Consider the following 7,782-nt stretch of genomic DNA (forward strand, 5'->3'; position numbering starts at 1 on the left):
CCCCAGCTGCGCTTGCTACGCACTCAGGAAGACGGCAGAAGACAATCAGGCGTCATTCCCTGCTGATGTGATTAAGACAGTCAGGCAAAACTTCTATGTTGATGACTGCTTGAAAAGCACATCCTCAGAAGAAGAAGCCATTCAGGCAATTAAAGATCTTACAGCTCTCTGTCAAAAAGGAGGATTCAATCTGACTAAGTGGGTCAGTAACAGCAGGATGGTGCTGCGGACAGTGCCAGAGGAACACAGAGCAAAGGACTTAAAGGAATTGGACTTGGATAGAGACAATCTTCCCTTGGAGAAAGCCCTTGGTCTCCAATGGTGCATCGAGAGGGATTCCTTTCAGTTCAGGACGCTGGTGAAAAACGGTCCTGACACTAGACGTGGCATGCTGTCCATGCTTAGTTCAGTGTACGATCCTTTGGGGTTTATTGCACCAGTCACATTGCCTGGCAAAATCCTGTTGCAGGAGCTGTGCAGGAGAAACTGTGGATGGGATGACCGCTTACCTGGTGACATACTGCAGCAGTGGACTGAGTGGCTGGAAGAGCTTACCAGGTTGTCAGAATTTATTATCAGAAGGTGTATCAAGCCAAAAGAGTTTGGACAACCTACACTTGCCCAGCTGCATCACTTCTCCGATGCAAGTGAAGGAGGATACGGCATCGTTAGTTATGTAAGGTTGGAGAATTACAGGAACGAGGTTCACGTGGCATTCCTGCTTGGCAAAGCACGGGTTACACCAATAAAGCCGATCACCATTCCACGTTTGGAGCTTACTGCCGCAGTTCTTGCTGCTCGTGTGGACCGATTGTTGAGAGCGGAGCTGCAGCTCCAGTTGGAAGACTCGTGCTTCTGGACAGATAGTACTTCAGTATTGAAATACATCAGGAATGAGGACCGGCGCTTTCATACTTTTGTAGCAAACAGAGTGACAACCATCAGAGACGCTACAAAGGTGTCACAGTGGAAGTATGTAAACACAAAAGATAACCCAGCCGACGAAGCGTCCAGAGGTATGAAAGTCGAAGATCTACTGACTCGCAGCAGGTGGATTGAAGGGCCCAGCTTTCTTTGGAAGCCAGAAAGGTATTGGCCTGAAAATATCATAGAAATCAGCATCCCACTGGACGATCCTGAAGTTAAGAAAGACTTCACTGTGAATGCTGTAATCGCCAAGGACTCAACTAATGCGACTGACCAACTAATTACATACTTCTCAGACTGGAGGAAGCTCAAGGTTGCAGTTGCCTGGTTCCTGAAGGTGCAAAAGACCCTCTTTAAATTAAGCCAAAGGAGAAAGGAGCTGCAGGCTCCTGATGCAAACAACCAACCCGCTCATGTACAGTTGGAGATGAGGAAGGCTAGAGGTGCAGTTGGGGATCAGAGCATAACGTTGGAGGATCTTGTGGAGGCAGAGATTGTGATTGTTCGCTTCGCTCAGCAGCAGCGGTTTAAGGCGGAAATTGATGCACTCTCATCAGGAAAGTCGGCAGTCCGCAAAGAAAGTTCTATTTACAAACTGGATCCGTGTCTGGAGGACGACCTGCTTCGAGTTGGAGGAAGGCTCAGTAGGGCAGCTCTGCCAGAAGAAGTCAAGCATCCGCTCATCCTCACTAAAGAACAGCATATTTCGACTCTTATTCTCAGGCATATCCACCAGCAAATGGGTCATAGTGGTAGAAACCACACACTATCCAAACTCAGGAGGAAATACTGGATCACAAAGGCTCCTTCAGCAATAAGAAAAGTCATAAATGATTGTTGGACATGCAGACTCCACGCTGCAAGAGCAGGTGAACAAAAAATGGCAGACCTGCCTTTGGAAAGGACTTTGCCTGACCTCCCTCCTTTCACAAGTGTTGGTGTAGACTTTTTTGGACCGATTGAGGTGAAGAGAGGAAGAAGCCTGTGTAAACGCTACGGGGTGATTTTTACCTGTTTGGCAAGTAGAGCTGTGCACCTGGAGGTTGCAAACTCGCTGGATACTGATGCGTGCATTAATGCTTTGCGGCGCTTCATAAGTAGAAGAGGCCAAGTTTCTCATATGCTGTCTGACAATGGTACCAATTTTGTTGGAGCAAATAGAGAACTGAAGGAGGCTCACGCTGCACTTAATCATGACCAGATTCAAAGATCTCTCATTCCAGCAGGAGTGGACTGGAAATTCAATCCTCCAGGAGCATCTCATTTTGGCGGAATTTGGGAGCGCATGATTCGTACAATAAGGCGTGTTCTCAAATCTGTGTTGCACCAACAGCAATTGGACGACGACGGCCTCCACACGGTTCTCTGTGAGGTTGAGGCCATAGTAAATGACCGGCCCATCACCCAGATGTCCGAGGATCCCAATGATCTTGAACCTCTCACACCAAACCATATCCTCCTCATGAAAGGCAAACCTGCATTACCACCTGGGCTGTTCGTGAAACAAGACCTGTATACAAGGAAAAGGTGGAGACAGGTTCAGTATATATCTGATCTGTTTTGGAAACGGTGGGTTCAAGAGTACCTCCCTCTGCTGCAAGAACGGCAAAAATGGAACAGAGAAAAAAGAAGTCTTGTGCCAGGGGACATTGTTGTAGTCATGGATTCGACTGCCCCTCGTGGCTCTTGGCTGCTCGGACGAGTGGTCGAGACCTTTCCCGACAAAAACAAGTTTGTACGGTCGGTTCGTCTTAAGACGAAGTTTAACACTGTGGTAAGACCAGTGACCAAACTGTGTCTGTTAAACGCTGCTCAAGATATCTGATGATAATGCAGTAATGCATAATGGCTCTTTGTTTAGTTTGAATTGTTAGTTCCATCCGTCACTAGCAATTAGGGGCCGGAATGTAAGAGCCATTTTTGGGTATCTATATGTTGTCATGTCATGTGTTGTCCACCTGGTGTCACTGCCCTATTGCCTGGGGCACAGGTATAAAAGGTGCGTCACTTGATCGTTTGTTTGTTGTTTGACCCCGGAAGGGCTCACGGTTTTTGACCGCTAGAAGCTGACAGTTGTTATCACTGAGGAACTAACAAACGTATTCCGTCATAGACATTATAAATGTCCATGTATTCCTAATCACATGTACCGTAATTGGTGTCAAAATAAACGGTCTGCACCGGAGATGATCGCTTGGTTCAGTCATTGTTTTAACAACCACAACTAGGCTACAAACATTGAGACACACAGCGCGTCAACCAGTCACCCGGGAGTCAACCACACGGAGCACACTCCACACATATTGGATGTGGCTCCTATAGGGTGTGTCCATCTATCTCGTCTATCAACACACACTCTCTCTCTCTCCCTTTCTCTCTCTCCCTCTGTCTCTCTTTTTCTCTCTCTCTCCCTCTCTCTGTCCCTCTCTCTCCCTCGGTCTCTCTCTCTCTCTCTGCCCCTCTCTCTCACTCTCTCTCTCTGCCCCCCTCTCTCTCTCTCTCCCTCCCTCTCTCTCGCTCGCTCTCTTTCTCTCTCTCTCTCTCTCTCTCTCTCTCTCTCTCCCTGCATGCACTTACAGTTTTTGCCTAATGCTTAAACACTAATAGTGGTTGCTAGGCCCAAAGCATCACAACCTCTAACTTTGGTGACCATGCCCTAAACACAAGCACCAACCCCACAAACACAATAAGTGCTTTGCACTGTGTTTGAAATTCTGCAACACACTTCTTGCAAAACACTACACACTGTTTTTTACACAAGACACATTGTTCAAAAATGAAATCTCCTGCAATCCTTGGGAAAACACATCTATTTAAAATTCAAAACACAACTAAAATTGGAAAAGCACACAGTCTCACACACATTAAAAAAATAAGAAATAAAGCTAACGAAATACCAATCAGTATGAGCCTTAGCATTACAAATAGACTTCAGCTGAGCTCAGCTGCTTTGTGAGACAGTAAGAGTCAGGGGAAGAGGACAAGAGAGAGCGGTAGGAGGACGAGGACAAAGAAGGCAACAGACGGAGACAGGGTCACTATAGTGGACCATGTTATAGATCATGGCCTAACAATATAGGAGCCTGGTCTGAGATTCCAGCCCAACAACACAATAGCTCCATAATTAGGACATTTAGACCGGATATCAGGTGATCATTTGTTGCTTCTCAAAGGATGACATTGCATGTGATGTCGATGAGGTGATGTGGTCAGACGCAAACGGGAGGCGGTATCCAAAGGATTCATAATCTACCTGCCCCATTCCTTACAACACTGTTTTATTTCTATTTTTACTGTAATTGTTTCAGAGTTCATAGTGACACACTGAATTACTTGTTGAACTGCGATCCTATTTGTTGTGTTTTTTTGTTTTTTGTTGTCCAAAACCATGAAATTGCAATATACACTTTTTTTCAGAAGCTTTTCTATATTTTTTTCATGTGTCTAATTGAAAATATAGTGGATCAATCTTTCCAAAAAAATCTGCAAGAGGTTGGATACGGCACGCAAGGCGATATTTCCCCCGTTGCTTGGCAAGGGAGGACATTGCCTGTGACGTGGATGAGGTGATGTGGTCAGATGCCAACAGGAGACAGGATCCATAGCCTAAATGTCTTCCAATCATTCCCCTACACCACTATGTTTTGTAGAACATTCTAGTGGTACCATTTCTTGTGTGTCTTTGTGTTTGTTTTTTTTTACTTTTGCAAAAACCTGAAATGGCTAAATAAAATAAAAAATCTGAAGCGTTTACATTTAGTTTTCATAGATCAACTGTAGTGGATCAATCTTTCACAAAAAAAATCTGTATGAGATTTTTAAAGTCAAAAACCATCCAAAGTACTGAATACAGATGTGTTTTGCATAAAGCACATCTGTGTGTTGTTGCTGCTAGGAAAGAGTCATTCAAAGATGCATGTGTGTATTGTTTTGATGCTAAAAACAGTTTTGAAATGGGATTGTTAGGTTTTGTTTCAAGAGTTTCATTTTGCCGTATAAGTTAGAAGTTTATCTCCATGTGCTTTGTCCTATTCGGCCTGTGTGTTAAGTTCTGACACAGTGGGCCAAAGTCTGCAACATGTGTGTAAGCAATCGGCAAAAACTGTAAGCCTATCAGCTCCACCAAACTCTTCTCAGTATGGCAGCGTTTACAAACTGGTATCCCCCTCCCCCCCAGGAGCTCAGAAAAATCCCAAGAAGAGCCCAAGAAATGTTTCAGTTGTTGATTCTACTGCTAAGAAAAACACACACAAACACACACACACACACACACACACACACACACACACACACACACACACACACACACACACACACACACACACACACACACACACACACACACACACACACACAGTAATGTAAGTATTGTAAAGATCTCGCCCCCATTAACATATTGTTGGCAAAAACTGTATTAGAAGAGATATTTGTATTGGGTCCGGTCCTTGAGTGCAACTGATTTTCATTGTATGTTCTGTACAATGACAATAAAGATTCTACTCTATTCTAAATGTGTCTCCATCAAAAAATTAAGAAAGACAATCCCCTTCTCCCTAAAATAAGCACAAATAACCCTTCATCATCAGCTATTGCACTGTGTGTGTGTGTGTGTGTGTGTGTGTGTGTGTGTGTGTGTGTGTGTGTGTGTGTGTGTGTGTGTGTGTGTGTGTGTGTGTGTGTGTGTGTGTGTGTGTGTGTGTGTGTGTGTGTGTGTGTGTGTGTGTGTGTGTGTGTGTGTGAGAGAGAGAAGCAGCTACAGCATGGTTCAACATAGTTCAACACTTTGAACTGAGTCAGACTAGTCACTTAGTTGGTGAGTTTCTGCCCTTATGAATAAAGTATCTTCTATCCGTCTATCTTTTGTTGATGACAAATGTTAATTATAAAAGCAGAATTGTTTTAAACACAAGGAACTTCTACTTGTGTATCCTATATGTTGGGAGTTAAAGCCTGGCTCTCTTCATGTAAATATTCTTTATTATATTTAATATGTTAATTATATAATAATATAACAAGATAATGGTCCGTATCCTTTTCCAACTGAGACATTGTAGAGTTTCATGTATTCTCAACACCAAAGATCCTGATATTAACAGTAGACAACAAACTGTATTAAACTCTGCCTGGTGGGGTGAAGTTAGGTCGCAATGTAAAAGACTATGAGAAACCCCGTATCACATTAACACAACATGGAGGATCTTTGTTTACGGCTGTGTCACCGCCTTCGTCTCTAGTTTACTGTGAAACTTTGAGTTATGAGTTTGGACAGACTTCACAACTTTTCTGTTTTTACTGGAGCTAGATTTACACTAAAAATAATCAAATATGATCATTATTATTATTATTATTATTATTATTATTATTATTATTAACAATGAGACGAGAGTTGATCTCTTACCTTCAGCCCGAACTTGAGCAGAGAAAATAAACTGCGACACAACGTTCAGTCAGAATCGAAAGTATTTTGAAGCAGGAAACAGCCAGGACAGCACTCTGCCCTGAGTTCAGTCTGCAGGCTTCCTCTCAGGCTCAGCCCCATCACGCTCAGCAGTAAGGCAAGCCAGAGTCTGCAGCCTGACAGGCAGCACGCAGGGAGAAATTTTATATACTGTATTTCTGGCCCGGAGCCACTTCTCCCCAAGTCAAGTCTGACTGCTGACCACAGATGGTGCTCAGTGAGTCATATTGAGCACCGCCCGGATCAATGCAAATGCACCACCTAGTGGTGGAGGTAGTGCATTACATGCATCTTTCAAATCACTTCTTAAAGCTCCCATATTATACACTTTTCGGTTCTATTATACACCATATTATATGGTCTTAGTGGTCCCTAATACGTTTTTCTTCAATTGTTTGCTGAAAAAAAACTTTCAGATAATGTATTGTACTATGCTGATGTTCAGCTAATCTCACAATGGCCTATTTTTTTTTAAAGTGCTGCAGCTCCCCTCGTAATTATACAATCTTTGAGCTCCCCCGCCCCCTGTCCGGAAGCGAAGCCAGATACGCCTCGCCCTCTGTCTGTTTGTAAACAATGATGACGTATAGCCTGTTAGCGCAGTTAGGTTTAGCCTACCCATGAGAAGAACCAAGTCTAGTGCTAGTAACGCACTTTGAACAGTTTGACATGACCTATCCTTGTCTACATGAAAGACTATGTTCATACAGATGCACTGACAGCCACACGCTAATGGAAACGGCATGTTCACAATCAAAATGCTGCAAAAGATGGTGGCTACTGCGAAGCTAGCTCGGGAGCTAGCTGCTAACAATACCACTAAAATCAGTGAAAAAAGTATCTTCAGAGTCAGACCTCTTCAGAATACCTTCCAATCCTTTGTCCTATTAAAAACGAGGCATTTCCAGACTGGTGTGGGGAATAAAAATATGTTTTTATGAGCAAAAGCTGAATGCTTGTCCCAAAGCTAATAGCTATACACTAGTCAGGCAAAAATACCAATAAAAACATTTATTTCAGTTTCACTGTTTGAAAAAAAGCACAAGTAGCTTCCTATCCGTTGTGTTATTAAAAACGAGGCTGCTGTGGTTAAGATAAATTAGTGGATTATGCAACATTCACCATGTTTTGCTGTACTACAGGCATCTTGTCGCTTAGCAACAAGCAAACAACAAGGGGGTGAAGGAATATTTTTCCAGAGGATCTCGGGGCCGTGGACCAATAAGAAATAGGGGTGTGGACTGCACAGTGGAAGCTTCTGGCTTTCCAGTTTTTGACGTCAGAAACGAGGAGAATTCTGACTGGAGTATATTGGGGGGGAGGGGTGGGGGTTTCAGAAAGGGGGAGAGTGAGAAAAGGAGAGATTGTTATTTTTTTTTATATTTTGGCAGTCTCTA

This window comes from Ammodytes marinus (genome assembly GCF_949987685.1).
Source record: "Ammodytes marinus genome assembly, chromosome: 5".
Classification (NCBI taxonomy): Eukaryota; Metazoa; Chordata; class Actinopteri; order Uranoscopiformes; family Ammodytidae; genus Ammodytes; species Ammodytes marinus.